At 40.5% G+C, this 17,793-nt stretch overlaps 1 protein-coding gene and 1 long non-coding RNA gene across 2 annotated transcripts in view; one reads left to right on the top strand and one right to left on the bottom strand.

Moving 5' to 3' along the window:
* Nucleotides 1-17,793, top strand: part of mrps6 (mitochondrial ribosomal protein S6) — a 92,431-nt gene that overhangs the window by 63,724 nt on the left and 10,914 nt on the right. The window lies entirely within an intron of this gene.
* Nucleotides 1,096-12,448, bottom strand: LOC125484396. The gene is made up of 3 exons (XR_007263228.1): nucleotides 12,265-12,448; nucleotides 9,154-9,221; nucleotides 1,096-1,703 (listed from the first exon to the last, which is right to left on the bottom strand). It is a non-coding gene; the product is annotated as an uncharacterized LOC125484396 (long non-coding RNA).

Below are 17,793 nucleotides of genomic sequence, written 5' to 3' on the forward strand. Positions count from 1 at the left end.
ACTAGCCTACACATCCCTGGACACTATGGGCAATTTAGCTGTCCAATCCACCTTTGGACTATGGGAGGAAACCGGAGCACTGGAGGAATCCCACACAGACACAGAGAGAATGTGCAAACTCCACACAGACAATGGCTCAAGGGTGGAATTGAATCTGGGTCCCTGGCGCTGTGAGGCAGCAGTACTAACCACTGAACAACCATGCCACCTGTAGATTATATATTTATTTGAAAGGATGCCATGGTCAGTGTGTCTTCCCTCAACCAACAAAACCGTGAGCAAAACGTTCAATCACTTATCTAGTCTGTGTGAAAATTGGTGTCCATGTGCCCCTTTCCAAAGATCATTAACTGGCTGTGAAGCATTTTGAGTTCCATTGGAGACATGAAAGGTGCAAGTTTGTACTTTAAATACTTCTAAATCCTCGAATGTTTTCTGAATTATTTTTCGCTGAGGGTTACCTCCTTCTCATCACTGTTAATAGTACTATTGAAATGGAGACAAAATTTCATGGAATGTGGTTTGACATTAAAAACAGTCCAATCAGATTGAACAATATGGTAAAGCTATGGACATCTAGAAAGTCCGCATTGAATGGATCTGTGTAGCCAACAAGGGGGAATCTACAAAATGTACATTGTGGGAGCTGGAATCAAGGAATCTGCCAATACATTTGATGGATTAGCATGAACAACAACAGCATCTTGCATTTATTTAGAATCCCTGGTGTAAAATAGCTCCTGAGTGTTCCCAGTGATTAAAACAATCTCTCGGGACGTCAAAACAAGTTACCATATGGAAGAGATCACTGACTTGCCTTTAATTTCTTCAGTATCTCACGGGTAGCTTAAGGTTCAAATGTTGTACCAGATGTGTACAATGCAGAACGCTATAATTGTTCCTTTCATTGTTACTTATTGGGACCTTAATATGTAACCAGACATAGTGACATGACTCACTGGGGTAATGCAGTGGAAATCAAGCTCAGTTATTTCTGGGCTTGTTGCAAAACTAAAAGATTTTAAGATAATGCAAAATTCTCCAATTTACCTGATTTTTCAGACCCAGGTTGAAAGAAAGCACAGACAAGATGCTTGTACTTAATAAGAGTTACTATTTATTGCTGGTAAAGTCTAGGAACAGGTAAACAATTATTAACGATCAGCATATAAACTACAAGTTAAAACGCTAATCCCCTTATAAACTCTCCCTTACACGCACAGATACAGATTTGCAGACAAGGAAAAATAGAAGAAAATCTGGAAGGCAGTTCAGTCATTGCTATTAATAGGTTGCTGAGCTGATTCCGATGAGCCTTGAACTGGTCAGAACATTGCTTTTCAGTCGTCCTTCTCTGATGCTTTCAGATGGTTTGCAAGAGATAAGAGGGATGCTTTGCTTATAAAAGATCTCTGACTTATCAATTAAAAGTTGCAGTTTACAACAATTGCTGAATGAAAAACAAACTGGTTTTCTTCAGGTTTAAAATGGGTTTTAACTGCAGAGAACAGAGAGACGACTCCTGTGCTGGTGGAGATCAAGACACTTCTCTATCTTGTTTCCAGTGCCAAGCTGTGAACCTCAGATCCAATCACATGGTTGTTGACAGGATAAAGACTTTTGTTATTGATTGCAGGTCATCAGCCCATAGACCAATCAACTTTTTGTTGCCACCCAGCTGCAACTCCTCAGCTCTAGTTCATCTGCAACCCAAATTTAAATTACTGGTTGTTCATACAGCTGTTTACACAATGATTACCTTAAGTTGCTTTTCAAAACATACAGCAATCCTTTAAAATTGGTTTTAAAGCAGTTTTTTTTCATTTCTGTCCACAATTTTAACAAGAACAAAACCAAAAAAGACAGTCTTTACAATAGCTTCTTATTTATTTGACCATTTAGGGACTGAACTCACTAGGATTTGTAAAAGGTGTTCTTCACTTATCGGGTGTCTGAAACAAGAAACCTACAAAGCTGTGTAACCCAAGGGATCGTGCACTCTTCAAAATTGATCCTTTGGGTATAGACTGAATCTGAGGTTGAAAGCAAAACTTTTCAGGGCATGCTAATGTTCATAGAATTGTAGAATGTTACAGTAAAGAAGGAGGCAATTTGACCCATCATGTCTGTACTGGCTCCCAAAAGAGCAACCCAGTTAGTCCCACTCTTCAGCCCCATCTCTGGATCCCTCTAATTTCATCACTTTCAAATATATACCCATTGTTGTGTGTCTGGAACCATATATGGGAGTTTGTTGAGGGGAGAAGTTAGAATGATGCATCATCCTTGTACTTGTGGGTAAGGTAACATTAAATACTAGAAACAAACCAGGATTGTGTGCAGGAAAGTTGATTCCTTTTAGATTGGATTTGAAATATTACTTTATGCAATGTGAATAATATGGCCATGCATGCATTTATTAACTGTCCATACCTTCCCTGCAAATAAGGTGTGTTGTCATCTTGAATCACTGTAGCTCCCGTGGTGGTGCTGGACATGGTATTCTACCATGGTCATCATGGAGGAGTCGTAATTGTACATCTGTGAGGCTGGTATGAGAATCTAGGGCAGAATCTTATGGTTTCTAAAAGTGTTTGGGTCCTAATCTAGTAGTAGTGGGACTTTGGTTGGGATCTTTGCGAGTAATTCAGTTAGAGAACCCAGCCCATGCATTGCCATTTAATGAGAAACTGAGCAGCCTGAAGAGCTAGGCTGTGATTTGATGATGATTTCACAGTGGTAGTAGTGAGATTTCTGCCAAAGAGCCTGGGACACAGGAGCAAGAAACACAAAGAAGGCGAGATAATGCTGATGGCATTGCAAGGTTTGTCTTTAACCCAAGCATTCTACAGGACAGCATGAGAGACTACTGCAATGGCAAGCCTGTGTCCCAAGATGATCTCTGTCCCACCACTCTTCCATGTAAAGGTTAGATGGTCTTTAACTGACAGGCTGCTCAGACCTCCTAATGAAAGCAAAATACTGCAGATGCTGGAAATCTGAAATAATGGCAAATGTTGGAGGAACTCAGCAGGTGTGGCAGCCTCTGTGGAAATTGAAGCAGAGTTAAAATTTTTGAGTCCGTTATGACTCTTCTTCAGAATGCATTTATATTCTGAAATCATAATAGATTTGAAACATTAACACTGGTTCTCTTCACCGATGCTGCAAGACCTGCTGAGTTTCTCCAACACTTGCTTTTTGTTTTTGCTTGGTCCCCCTGGTGTGTTCTCACCTCCTATGAGAAGTTGAGTCATGGACACTGGTGTAATTCAATTATCTGGTGAAAATGTCTGATAATTCTCTTCCTGCTGCATGGGATGCCAATATTGTAGTCAATTTGTCCCTAGATAAAGTGATCGGATTGGAACCAGGAGTACTTGGCAAACTGGTCCCCACCTCTTTTCTTTCAGATACCACCATTTTGTTGGTAAGTAAAATGAATGTAGGACAGCACAACAGTATTTTTGCAATCATAATAGTCTGCACACAATAGTTATTTTATATTTTCTCTCTCTTGGTTTCACCTTTGCTCTTCCTAAATTTTACGGTCTGCAGTGCCATTTGGTATTTTGCCAAGGTAGCCAATTATTGTTTAGAGCCAATTTGGATGTCATCGAGCTATTTAACTTTTGAGGCTATAGTAATTAAGTCCAATATTGTTCTGGCATCCAAAAATATGTACTTCTGATCTGAGTCACTGAACATCAGTCAGGAAGCTTAGCTGGTTTTGGTTTTCCTCCCCTAGCTCATTGTTAGAGTTTTGCCTATTTAATGAAAAATATGCCAGCAGAGCAGCAATATTTCCTCTGTCTTGGGTTAGATTTTATGTCCAAGCAGCCTGTAGAGACTGTTAGATTTTAAATGTTTACAGTAACTGCTGTGAGTAAGGTCAGAACCCTATTTTGTAGTACTGTAGGTGAAGACAGATTTTGGTCTCAATTCAAATCAGAATAATTAGATTTTTCTATTTTTTTTTAATTTATATGAGAGACATGATTTACCTTGCTTTCCTGCAACTACGGGGATTCACATTATGATCAGGTACCCACGCTGCTACATGCACACCTCTTGTTTTCATGTATTGCATTTTTTAAAATTGTACAACTGTTACTCAAATTATGAAAAATTATTATGTGAAAAATGTTATTCTTATAAGTTTGAGTTTAGCTAGATATGGGGAGACTTAACCAAATCTATCAAATTTCACATCAGGCAAAGAATGTTGGAAAAAATTAACAGGTCTGTGCCGAGGCAAATAGAGAAAAAGGGCTGCTTTTCATCTCCCAATGGAGGTGCAGTTTGGTGACAAAATGCTGAACATAGTTTTGCTTTTTCTGGAAACGCAATTTTATTGTGCCATTGTGACCCCACATCATTTCATGTGGCCTTTTGCCAGATGGGCAGGCTTTAGGTGCAAAATGCATGCGGTTCTCATCCAGTGGTGGGGTCTCCATTATTAGGGCTACAGAAAAATTGTGCTTCCTCCCAGACACTCTCTTTTTATGTGCTTGTGAGGGATTTAAAAACCCTTTTTGAAAAAATACTCATTGCCTTAGACTTTGTGGCAACTGCAAGGAGTCTGCTGAAGATTTGGAAACTTTCTGACAGGGTGTTTAAAAATTTTTTGACCCCTTCAAATATCACCATTACATGGTATATTGTAATATAGATGTATTTTAGGGAGATGATTTATCATAGGGATCTGTCCTACAAAGGTAAATTCATCCTTATATTGACTAATATTGTGGTATTGTGGTATAATGCAATAAAGAATTTTTTTTAAGAACATAAGAGCTAGGAGCAGGAGGAGGCCGTCCGGCCCTTCGAGCCTGCTCCGCCATTCAATAAGATCATGGCTGATCTTTTCGTGGACTCAGATCCACTTACCCGCGTTCTCACCGTATCCCTTAATTCCTTTATCGTTCAAAAAAAAATCTACCTTATCTTTAAAAACGTTTACTGAAGTAGCGTCAACTACTCCCCTGGGCAAGGAATTCCATAGATTAGCAACCCTCTGGGTGAAGAAGTTCCTTCTCAATTCAGTCCTAAATCTGCTCCCTCTAATCTTGAGGCGATGCCCTCTTGTCCTGGCTTCACGTGCCAGTGGAAACATCCTCTCTACTTCTATCTTATGTACTCCCTTCATAATTTTATATGTTTCTATAAGATCCCCCCTCAATCTTCTGAATTCCAATGAATATAATCCCAGTCTACTCAGTCTCTCCTCATAAGCCAACCCCCTCAACTCCGGAATCAACCTAGTGAACCTCCTTTGCGCCCCCTCCAGTGCCAGTACATCCTTTCTCAAGTAAGGAGACCAAAACTGCACACAGTACTCCAGGTGTGGCCTCACCAGCACCTTGTACAGCTGCAACATAACCTCTCTGCTTTTAATCTCAATCCCTTTAGCAATGAAGGACAAAATTCCATTTGCCTTCCTAATTACTTGTTGTACCTGCAAACCTACCTTCTGTAGAAAGCCACAAAAAGAGCTATAAGGAAAAGTAAGATAGAACATGAGAAAAAACTAGCACAGAATATAAAGACAGATAGCAAAAGTTTCTTTAAATATATAAAACAAAAAAGAATGGCTAAAGTAAACGTTGGCCCTTTAGAGGATGAGAAGGGGAATTTAGTTATGGGATATGATGAAATGGCCGAGGCATTGAACAGGTATTTGTATCGATCTTCACAGTGGAGGACACTAATAACATGCCAGTAATTGACAAAGAGACGAAGGTAGGTGAGGACCTGGAACACCCAGGTCCCTCTGCATAGCAGCATGCTGCAACTTTTTACCATTCAAGTAATAATCCTTTTTACTATTACTCCTACCAAAATGTATGACTTCACATTTATTTACATTGTATTCCATCTGCCAGACCTTTGCCCACTCACTCAATGTATCTATGTTCCTCTGCAAAGTTTCACAGTCCTCTGCACACTTTGCTCTGCCACTCATCTTAGTGTCATCTGCAAACTTTGACACCCTACACGTGGTCCCCAACTCCAAATCATCTATATAAATTGTAAATAATTGTGGTCCCAACACCGATCCCTGAGGCACACCACTAGTCACTGACTGCCAGCTAGAATAGCACTCACTTATCCCCACTCTTTGCTTCCTGTTAGTCAACCAATCCTCTATCCATGCTAATACTTTACCCTTAATGCCATGCATCCTTATCTTATGCCGTAGCCTCTTGTGCGGCACCTTGTCGAAGGCCTTTTGGAAATCTAGGTACACCACATCCACTGGGTTCCCATTGTCCACCTTGCTCGTAATGTCTTCATAGAATTCCAAAAGATTTGTCAAGCATGACCTGCCCTTCATGAACCCATGCTGCGTCTGCCCAACAGGACAATTTCTATCAAGATGCCTTGCTATTTATTCCTTGATAATAGACTCAAATATCTTCCCCACTACAGAGGTTAAGCTAATCGGTCTATAATTCCCCATCTTTTGTCTATTTCCCTTTTTAAACAGTGGCGTCACATTTGCTGTTTTCCAATCTGCTGGGACTGCCCCAGAGTCCAGAGAATTTTGGAAAATTACCACCAGTGCACCTGCTATTTCTCCCGCCATCTCTTTTAGTACCCTGGGATGCATTCCATCAGGGCCAGGAGACTTATCAATCCTTAGCTCCATTAGCTTGCCCAACACTACCTCTTCCGTAATAATGATTGTTTCCAGGTCCTCACCTACCTTCGTCTCTTTGTCAATTACTGGCATGTTATTAGTGTCCTCCACTGTGAAGATCGATACAAAATACCTGTTCAATGCCTCGGCCATTTCATCATATCCCATAACTAAATTCCCCTTCTCATCCTCTAAAGGGCCAACGTTTACTTTAGCCACTCTTTTTTGTTTTATATATTTATAGAAACTTTTGCTATTTGTCTTTATCTTCTGTGCTAGTTTTTTCTCATGTTCTATCTTACTTTTCTTTATAGCTCTTTTTGTGGCTTTCTGTTGACCTTTAAAGTTTTCCCAATCTTCTAGTTTCATGCTGTTTTTGGCCACTTTGTATGCCTTCTCTTTCAATTTGATAGCCTCCCTTATTTCTTTAGAGACCCATGGCAGATTACCCCTTTTCTTACAGTCCTTCCTTTTCATTGGAAAATACTTTTGCTGAGCACTTTGAAAAATTGCTTTGAAAGTCCTCCGCTGCTCGTCAACTGTCCCACCATAAAATCTTTGTTTCCAGTCTACTTTAGCCAAGTCCTCCCTCATTCTATTGTAGTTCCCCTTGTTAAAGGCTAGAAAATGTTGCTATCATGCCTTCTGCTGAGATTTAGATTGACTGACAGTGCTGGCTATTAAAAAAAAACCTTGTGACTGAAAATTAAAAATAAAATCTTTGCATTTGCACCCCTCAATTGATTGACATGAACTCTATCCTGAAATGAAAATAAGTCAGTAAATGTAGCAAATGTAGCTCTAAGGTTTTGATATCACAACTGTAGCCATTATAAATGCTTCGCAAAGTTTCAAAACAAAAATTGAATTCTGCAGAGCAGGTCATCTATTGATCCAAGAAACTATTTGAAAATTTAAGAGGCTGTACTAACATAATATGCATTAGATGTGATTTCTGATTTCCTGATTGTTTGCAAACCTAATAGACACTTAAAGGTTTCTAATTTTAATTTACACTGGAGTCGTGGGTAGTCCCGTTTTCCAAGATCAATGATGAGGTGTGGAGTTGGTATTGGGTGCTGTAAGCATTTTGATGGAACTTAGGTGACATATGGTGGACAGTGGGAGGTTGGGGTGGGTGCAAACATTGAGGCACATGTCATTTGAGAAAAACATAAAAATTGGTGCAAGTTGTTCCCGATGTCAAGATACGCCTCACTACACTTCTCACCTAATTCTGCCACACATCATGTCATGGCCCATGTCACTCAGACCCATATGCAATTCCACTCATTGTATATTCAAAGAAAGTTCCATTTGTTGAACCCCATCCTCTGTTGTAAATGTCACACTCAACATTTCACTGAACTGGATTGATTTGGTTGAAAAAAAATACTTTGAAACAAATCACTTCAATTATGTTTGAGAGATGTTTTGCACTAAGCTGCAGCACTGTCAGTTTTACAGTTATAAAGGCACTTATTACAGAAATGTGACTGTGAAAGTGCAGTCATCTATACAGTCTGTATTTCCTCACTTAAATGGTCACTATCAGTCTACTGTTTCTTGTATGATCGTGTGATGTAATATTTGAGCACAGCTCTGGTTTCAATAGGGTTTCTAGTTTCCACTTATCTTTCAATTTCAAGAAGAAATTTTGCATGAAAATATTTAGAAACGGGAAAAGGCCATTAACCTAAATCTTATCGCGTATGCTGGATCTACTGTAACTTTTGGCCTCTCATTATTTCTTCAAATCTCCTCTTTTCAGCTTTAAACCTTGACCCCTTTTAAACTGGGCACTTTAATGGCTTTTATGGATAACTGAGTCCACAACTCTTGTTGCTCCTTAGTTGAGAAGGTAGTTCTGGCTGACATTTTTAATATTTAACAGGCATTGCTGTTATTCAAATCTAGAACCATTTTGATTAGTGAACCATTTGTGCGCAGAAATGTAGTCATTCCCTTCACGGTTCTGTCAAAGTCACTTTGGTCATCATGAGATCATTAATTGCCACGTTAACTTGCTGCAGCCCTCTTCTTTTGCTTTAACTGGCATTTATATTATGACTTTTACACCCTTGAGACATCCTGAAATGCTTTGTAGCCAATAATTTAATTGTGCAGTGTATTTATTGTTTCATAGGCAGACAAGTCAGCTGGATTGAACAAAACAAAGTCCAGCTATGTCATAAGTTACCCGTGAATGCATTTTTGCTGGAGCTGATTGAGGCAGTGAACTTTGTTTTCTTCAGGGAAGATAAAAGTGCCATGCAATCTTTTCACCCATTGAAGGAGAAGGTTTAATACCTCAATCTGGAAGAATATCTTCAACAATATAAGCCTTCCTAAATGTCAGACTAGACACCACAAGAGTGATAAATTTCAGAGTCAGCAATTGACAGCAAATGCTGTTGTGGAAAGGGTTTATTGATTAGTTAAGGTCCACTCCACCCCACGTGGACACAGAGACACACAGACTTTGGTAAATGATAGATTTCCAATCTCACCTCAGTGTCAGTTCTTGTTTCTCAAACAGTCTAGCAGGAGGCATCCATTTAGATTTGTTGGAGTGGGACTGGAGTTGAGGATGACGTGGTCACCAGCATCTCAGCATAGGAGAAGCAGAGGAACAAATGGGAATACATTAGTTAAATAAGCAAGAAGAGAGAAAATGTATTTCTCCACAGCAATCAACATGAAAAGAGAGGGCCTTGATAAGTAAAAGTTTTGCAATGTTGACTTGTCTCTTAAAAAGATGAGTCCTTTCTAAAAGTAGAATTTTAGGGAGTTTCATCTTTTACACAAGTGTACATGCACCTTTGCCAAGTTACTAATTTTTGGGGAGGCAATGGCCTAGTGGTATTATCGCTGGACTGTTAATCCAGAGACCCAGATAACATTCTGGGGACCAGGGTTCGAATCCTGCCATGGCAAATAATGGAATTTGAATCCAGTAAAATATCTGGAATTAGGAGTCTACTGATGACCATGAACCCGTTGTCAAATATAGGAAAAACCAATCTGGTTCACTAATATGACTTAGGGAAGGAAACTGCCATCCTTACCTGTCTGGCCTACATGTGACTTCAGACCCACAGCAATGTGGTTGACTCTGAACTGCCCTCTAGGCAATTAGGGATGGGCAATAAATGCTGCCTACCCAGCGACACCCTCATTCTGTTAGTGAATATTTTAAAAAAAATTATCCACTAGCAAATAAATGTCTCAAAACTGACAACTGTCCCCATGCCTAATGTCTCTCGACAGTCTGAGAAAATTCTGTACATGCCCCTCTTTGTTTCCGGTTTCTTGCACAGTTTACTGTCAGTGATTCTTAATCTCTAGTCACTTGATCTCTCACCTCTGTTTTAAAATAACTGCTGGAAGTGGAACTTTGCAAGTATCCCCAGAGTGAAAAATAGAAACTTCCTCTTTGAACAGTCCTATCTTAAACCTGCGCTGGAGTGGGCATTTTGCAGCCTAGAGCCATCCCAGCTACTTATATGAAAGGTTTATCTTCATGGTTTACAACACCACCCTTTCACGTCTGTAACCCAGATTTGAATCTAAATCGTCTCCTTGTGCCAGTTATAAAATACAATGTGCAGTATATCCTGGGGACTCCCAACTTATAGGAGTTGGATACAGATCCACCATTTTATCGTTTGGTCTTGAGCTAATAATCATGCTGATCAATGGCTGTGTGGTGATGCAATCAGAATGAATTTTTGGGCTAACGCATATTGTTGAGAAGTAATGGAGAAGTGTATTCTGCATTATAGAAATTCTCCATTATTCCCATCTTAGTTCTGAAAAACTGCAGATATATATTTCTTCATTCTTAGTAGCATGATAACCACAGTTCGGTGTAACTATCTATTCTTTGATGTTTGAGCAACTGCGGTGCTAACTGTCTGGTTTCTCGTGAACTTTACTGCTCAACTTGTCTTGCTCCTTTTTTTAGTCAATTGTATAAATGTTATTGTATAAACAGCGCTGCTGACTTCAGCAAAGAACAGGTTTGGGCAGGTAGGGTCTGGTCAGTTTAATTAGTTTATGTGGAATTGGCCTTGGCTTTATGACTGCATCTCTGGTAATTTATCTCCTCCACTCAGCCTGAATCATACCATGAAAACAATTTCCTACTGTTCGTTTTTTGTTTTATCCATCAGATTGTTAGAACCAGGCGTCTTTCACTTTATCAAACCACGTGTTTGATGATGAAACCTTGTCTTAAGCAAGAAAAGACATTTGGCTAGATGCATGAATCGAAAGGTTTGGAGGGATATGGGCCAGGAGTAGGCCAGTGGCATTATGTTGGACCGAAGTGTCTGCTTCCGTGCTGTAGGACTCTATGACTCTATGATCTTAGATTCTTTTGGAATCAAATTCATACTGTATTTGTTACAAAGACACCTTTTCACAACCAATGTCTTGTTATCCCAATGGGGACTTATGTTCACCCCCCCACCCCCGATTAGAAAACTAATGGAGAACTCCTGTTAGCCTCCTGGTGGAGACCCAACTGAATCAAATATTCTACAGAAACTTTAGTAACCACCATTGGGCCTTCCCCAGGATTGAACTACCTGGCAGAGGTCATCTTCCCCATCTGAGAGCTGTCAGCTAAACAAAGGCTCATAGCTTCTTGTGCAGTGACTTCTGGTAGTAATATGCCCGGCAGAAACTTAGGCTTGTTGAGGGATCTCAGGCCACAGTGAGTGAAGGTGAGATGGGGTTTGCTGGCAGGGGTGGGTCACTGATGGGTCAGTGACAATGGTGGTGGAGTGTCTTTCGTTGACCTTCCCCTGCCGAATGCAGTATCTTTTGGGCACAGATAGTGAGGGGCAGCCATCCCCAGGAAACCTACTGGGGCCATGGGAAAGCCATGGTACCTGCATTTAATCCCAAGCTGCCATCAATTTGCAGTGGGCTCGGGGATAGTGGGCATCAACTGGTTCATTAAGAATCTGATTGACATCCTGGTGTTGGTAATCAGAAACCTGTGATGGGGCGTTCCCTTCCTCCTCGGGCTATGGGACTGATGTAAGGCCTCTCCCATGATTACGTGGGCCTGGCCATCATATTTCTTGCCATGAGAGGCTGAATTAACTCCAACCCCAAATTGCCGCTTTGTTTTATAATTTAAATATGGATTTCAACTGGACTAAACATCCCTGGAGGTTGTGAACGCTGTTAAAAGTGACTGGTGAGATGGTATTGCAGATGACTACAGGTAAACAAAACAGAGATCTAACTATAGATTTCAAATAAAGCAAACTTTTTTACTCTTGTTTGTTTTTAAAATCCTGGTTCCGATATGCATTGTTCCTGAGTTATTTGTTTCTGTCTGAAGTTGATTGAAATTTTGATTAGAAATTTCTTTGTGAATTAGTTACGCAATCTGTGGACTATGGTTTCACAAGTGCTGCCAACTGTATAAATGTGGAACAATATCAGTTGTATGCTGCAAAATTCTGAAAGACTTGTAAACTTAAAGAGGCATTGTTGTTTCTTGAAACAGTAACTGCAAACAGATCAGAGTTTTGGAAAAAAATGCCTATACTTAAAAGGATATGGATTTCTTGATTTTGATAAGTTAAGTTTTGAATACTCACACATACTCAAATTGATTGTTTTACAATGCTTGAAAGAAGTCAAAAGGGTTTGTGTTTGTGCCAAGCGTGCCATTTAGTTTGTAGGCAGGCTGCAGCTGGATCCTGTTCCGGTTGGAGTTTGACTGTTTACTGAGCAGCTAGTCACCAAGATCAGCAGCTTTTACTACTGCATACGTCACCCTGCCAGGCCTGGCATCTGACTGAAGGAAGATTGTACCAGTTCGTACCAGGAGATTAATTTACTGATCTTGTGGAAAATAACTTGGCCTGCAGTTCCTGTTCATAAGGGCATACAGGCTTAAAGGCAATAGAGATGATTTATTTAAGCTGACATTTAAATTTTCCATGTCTTATGGTTCGTTTCTGCAGTTCTAAATCTTCGGAATCGTATAGCTTTTGGTGAGCATCTCTGCTTTTAATTACTTTAGGATATTTTTCCAAGATCTCACTCAAAATTGATTATTTACTATCTTACAGGAGGTTGAGCCACAAGCTGCAAGTATGTAATAGATACTTGTCCTGCTGATAAATTTTATTTAAGACAATACATCTTTGGCTTAATGAGTATCCAGTTTACTTTTGAAATGTTGCAGCACGAGTGTTAATTTTGACCATAAAATTCCAAATTTTCCCAGCTGATGTCTATACATATCTCATAGAGATGTGTGAGTTTATTGTGTATATAACTTATTGTTTTGAATGCAGAAGACACATGATATTTTGGGTTGAATGTTTTGAAAGTTTTCCTGTGGTTAAACTGGAAATGACATTATCTTAGATTAGCCAGTCCACATTGTTCAAATTGAACATGATTTAAAAGGTTTCAACGGATTACAGTGTCATAATTTACAAGTGCACCAGAGGAAATACAGCTGGTAGTACCAAAGGATACTAAAACAGAAAGTGCTTATAACATAAGAACATAAGAACTAGGAGCAGGAGTAGGCCATCCGGCCCTCGAGTCTGCCCCGCCATTTAATAAGATCATGGCTGATCTTTGAGACTCAGCTCCACTTACCCGCCCACTCACCATAACCCTTAATTCCTTTACTGTTCAAAAATTTATCTAGCCTTCCCTTAAAAACATTCAGTGAGGTAGCTTCAACCGCTTCACTGGGCAGGGAATTCCACAGATTCACAACCCTCTGGGTGAAGAAGTTCCTCCTGACCTCAGTCCTACATCTGCTTCCCTTTATTTTGAGGCGATGCCCTCTAGTCCTAGTTTCACCTGCTAGCGGAAACAGCCTTCCTGCCTCCACCTTATCTATTCCCTTCATAATCTTATATGTTTCTATAAGATCTCCCCTCATTCTTCTGAATTCCAATGAGTATAATCCCAGTCTACTCAGTCTCTCCTCATAATCCAACCCTCTCAACTCTGGAATCAACCGAGTGAATCTCCTCTGCACCCCCTTCAGTGCTAGTATATCTCTTCTCAAGTAAGGAGACCAAAACTGCACACAGTACTCCAGGTGTGGACTCACCAGGACCCTATACAGCTGCAGCATAGCCTCCCTGTTTTTAAACTCCATTCCTCTGGCAATGACAGACAAAATTCCATTTGCCTTTTTAATTACCTGCTGCACCTGCAATCCTACTTTTAGCGATTCATGCACAAGGACACCCAAGTCCCTCTGCACAGCAACGTGCTGCAATTTTTTTACCATTTAAAACATAGTCGATTTTGCTGTTATTCCTACCAAAATGGATGACCTCACACTTATCAACATTGTACTCCACCTGCCAGACCTTTGCCCACTCACTTAGACTATCTATATCCCTCTGCAGACTTTCAGTGTTTTTTGCACACTTTGCGCTACCACTCACCTTAGTGTCATCTGCAAATTTTGACACACCACACTTAGACCCCAACTCCAAATCATCTATGTAAGTTGTAAACAATTGCGGTCCCAACGCTGATCCCTGAGGCACACCACTAGCCAATGACTGCCAACCAGAAAAACACCCATTTACCCTACTCTTTGCTTTCTACTGATCAACCAATCCTCTATCCATGCCAATACATTACCTGTAATACCGTGCAACTTTATCTTATGTAGCAGCCTTTGGTGTGGCACCTTGTCAAATGCCTTCTGGAAGTCCAGATACACAACATCCACAGGTTCCCCATTGTCCACCATGCAAGTAATGTCCTCAAAGAATTCCACCAAATTAGTTAAACATGACCTACCCTTCATGAACCCATGCTGGGTGTTCCCAATGGGACAATTTATATCCAGATGTCTTGCTATTTCTTCCTTAATGATAGATTCAAGCATTTTCCCCACGACTGAAGTTAAGCTAACTGGCCTATAGTTACCTGCAATTCAACTTGTAAGAATCCTATGTTTTATTACAATACTGTATAGGTGTATAGGGTGGAATTATATTGTCCATTGTGTCAGAATTTATTAGAAATATTAACACTATTCAAAAAAGGGGAGATAGAAAACAAGAAGCTATAGGCCAGTTAGTATAACAATTGTAATTGGGAACATGCTGAAATTGTTGTTAATGTGGTAGAAGCAGGACATTTAGAAAATCTTAATCTATTCAACCATGTGATTAACTGAAGGGGAGATGGTGTTTGTGAAATTGAAGGGATCTTTGAGGGCTTATCCAGAAGGATAGATAAAGGGGTACCTGTAGATGGATTTCTGAAAGGCATTTAGTAAGGTGCTACATAAATGGTTATTGCACAAAATAAGAGCTCTGGTATGGAGGTGATATATTAGCATGGATAAAGAATTGGCTAACCAATAAGTAACCCTTGCTTCTGATCACTTGTGATGTACATTGCATCATGTGACAACAACCTCTCTAACTCCCCTGGAGGCCCCGCTGAGAGAGAGATCCATGCTGCTAGTGGTTGCACAATAGTCATGCAGTCATACTTCCTAGGAGAATGACCTCCCTCTGCTGCACTTCTGCATCCTACTTGAAGAGCTTGTGGAAAATGGAAAGTTTGATTTGGAACTGACTGGGAGAAAAGATTCAAAGTCTTTATCGTGCAGGTGCTCATATTTCATTTCGTGGTGACAGAACTCCATGTTCCAAATTACTGAGGTAGTCCATGGGAATCAAGCCTCATTGTTCCTGAATCGTCACAAAAGTTAAACATGCAACATTCCTCAATATACCTGACTTTCAGACCTAAATTGATAGAAAACATTGGCCAGGTATCTGCACTGGACAAGAATCACCATTTGTTACAAATAATTAGACTTTATCTGCAGGTAAACAGTTATAAGTCATTGGCATGTAATGCAATTAATTAAAGTGCTAATTCCCTCATAAGCTCCCTCTTATACTCACACAGACAAACATATAGCATAAGTATTTTGTGGACAGAGGGGAAAGAATTTGGTAGTCACTTCTCGGGTACTGTTGCTGAGATGATCTTTATGATTCTTCTGGTCAGCACATTGCTTCATTTGTCTTTCTCTCGTTTCTTCCACTGGCTGGTGAGAGATGCACAGTGTCCGGTTGCTTTATAAAAAGTCTCTAACTTATCTGTTAAAGTCACAAGCATACAACAATTGTTGCAAGAAAGAGGAGTTGGTTTTCTTCAGGAAGTGGGTTTTCTTCTAAAAGCTTGTGATTTTAAATAAACCTGTTGGACCATAACCTGGTGTCATGTGATTTCTGACCTTGTCCACCCCAGTCCAACACCGGCACCTCCCCATCATGGCTACCATTGACACCACCAACTGCTGGCTCAGAGTGGAGAGGATCTCCAAGAAGATCACGCATATCAACCACAACATCAAGTTTCTGCAGAGATGCAAGAAAGCAGAGAAAATCCTGAAAGGACTACAGATCACAAATCCACTCAAGTCAACCTACAACATGGACTAAACTGAGAGACCTTGCCTTCGCACCTCTCGCATATTCCTCTATCATCTCGTCCATCAACTCTATCACAGATGCTGCAACTTTGAAATTGGAATAGAGTCCGTGTCCTCAGCTTGCTCTCAGGATACAGCAGACCAGCTATAAAGACACTATAAGCCAAGCAGATGAGGCAATGGAAGTACACTGCCTACATGCACACCCAGAACAAGAAACTGGAGAAACTTACCACCACCACCAGCAGTAACCAAGCCTCCCCTGGTACCACGGTTGAGACAGGTACCACAACAGGGAAATCCACCATTAACTTGTCCGACCACATCCTTCAACTGGACAAAATTGAAGTTCTTAGCCAATGGCTCAGTTTCTGCCCAACTACCAAAATGGACACCATTGGTCTCGTGGCAGACACAAAGGAATTCATCAAACAAATGAGGCTCCGGGAATTCTTCTACAAACTTCAAGATGTTAGTGGCGAGCCCAACAAGACAACTAACGAATCAGAACAGTCGACAGAGAAATCCGTGGTGCAGCGACCAAAGAATAAAGAGTTGGATTGAACCTCTCCAGAAGACTACTGCCCTAGGTTCGACATGTGTGCTGAAGCTGTCAGGAGATGCATTAACACCAGATTCATCAGCCGCCCTCTCAAGATAGTGCAAAAAAGAGCAGTTCACCTGACGAGGAGGCTACGCTCCAAAAGCTTGTGATTTCAAATAAACCTTTTGGACTGTGACCTGGTGTTGTCTGATTTCTGACCTGGTTTTCTTTGGGCTTGCAGTGAGTTTTGACTGCAGAGAACAGGAAGACTGCTCCTGAGCTATGGAAGAATTGAATTCCACTCTGTCACTCTGAAATTTGTTCCCAGCTTTAAGTTGTTTAGTTAACTGAGAACCAATCAAACAGTCGTTGGCAGGCAAAATGATCTCTGACATTGATTCACTAATTCATATATGAATCAACCTTTCGTTGCCAACAAAATCTTTAACTGTACACCCCCTCAGCTCCAAATTGTCTACAACTCTAACCTCAATTACTGCTTGTTCAAACAGTTGTTTACATGATGCTTGGCGTAGGTGACAGGTTAGCCACTTTCAGAATTGCAGTCACATTTTCAAACACTGGATTTTAAAACTGAGTTTCTCATTTCCGTCCCCAGTTTTTAAAAACACAAAATAAAAAGACATGGTCCTTGCATTAATGATTTATGGGTTATGTGCTATGTTGCTGTGTGATTTCTAATTTTGTAACCATGTATCTAGGTAATCCCAATCTCTCCCTAGCTATGTGTTCTAACACCCTGTCAAACTCCATGGCTGCCTCTTCCCTCCTGTCCTCACGAGAACATCAAGCCTCTTCTGGGCTTGAATGTGAGACACCACATTCCTGCTGCTCAACATGCCTGTCACATCAGCCACAGCTGTTTGTGGTTGGAGACTGGCTTTTTCCTCGGGATTGCTGGGGGTAATACTTATGCTCCCAGGCAAGAGACCTTGATGGAAGATGCGGAGAGCCACAGTGCAGCCTTCCCATGTTGTGCTTCATTCTTGTACTTGCCTATGTCTCAGAAGCCAATGCAGAATGTATGAATCTGACTCCTCCCTGTGTTCTTTTAAATAGAATTGCCCCTAACACACACACACACACACACACACACACACACTCTCACTCTCTCTC

Source organism: Rhincodon typus, chromosome 11 (genome assembly GCF_021869965.1).
Source record: "Rhincodon typus isolate 14 chromosome 11, sRhiTyp1.1, whole genome shotgun sequence".
Classification (NCBI taxonomy): domain Eukaryota; kingdom Metazoa; phylum Chordata; class Chondrichthyes; order Orectolobiformes; family Rhincodontidae; genus Rhincodon; species Rhincodon typus.